Source organism: Penaeus monodon, chromosome 34, assembly GCF_015228065.2.
Source record: "Penaeus monodon isolate SGIC_2016 chromosome 34, NSTDA_Pmon_1, whole genome shotgun sequence".
Taxonomy (NCBI): domain Eukaryota; kingdom Metazoa; phylum Arthropoda; class Malacostraca; order Decapoda; family Penaeidae; genus Penaeus; species Penaeus monodon.
This window is the reverse complement of record NC_051419.1, coordinates 5,926,329-5,926,708: the sequence shown is the minus strand read 5'-3', so window position 1 is coordinate 5,926,708 and position 380 is coordinate 5,926,329. Positions and strand designations below refer to the sequence as shown.

General features: G+C 47.9%; 1 protein-coding gene across 1 annotated transcript in view; it reads left to right on the top strand.

Moving 5' to 3' along the window:
* The window catches only part of LOC119594793 (hemicentin-1-like), a gene marked incomplete at its 3' end in the record, with an annotated part of 75,652 nt that overhangs the window by 16,807 nt on the left and 58,465 nt on the right, over positions 1 to 380 (top strand). The gene's annotated exons all lie outside the window — the stretch shown is intronic.

Sequence of the window (380 nt, the reverse complement as noted above, 5' to 3'; positions counted from 1 at the left end):
GAAATGATATCTCCCCCAAACATCGCCACGAAGCAAAAGGCTGTAAATAATCACTCCGCTGCCCCCATGAGTCACCCGCTTCGAGACGTTGTGAAGCAATTTACCAACGTGAAACACAGGTCCCAAGGGCTCCTCTGCTTGTTCTTTGTCCCACTATCACACAAATGAAGAACGATGTCGAGACCAAATTCCTCGCTTCGCATTTGGAATCTTTTTTTTCCATCCTTTTCCTAAGTGGGAGAGGGAGACCATTGCGCCTTTAGATCTTCGCCTTTTTTCTCTACCTCTCGTTTTTTTTTCCTCTCTCTCTTTTTGAGGGGGAAGGTAAAGGGGAGAGATGAGGGGTGATGGAGGACAAAGAGGAGGGGAGGGAAAGCGGA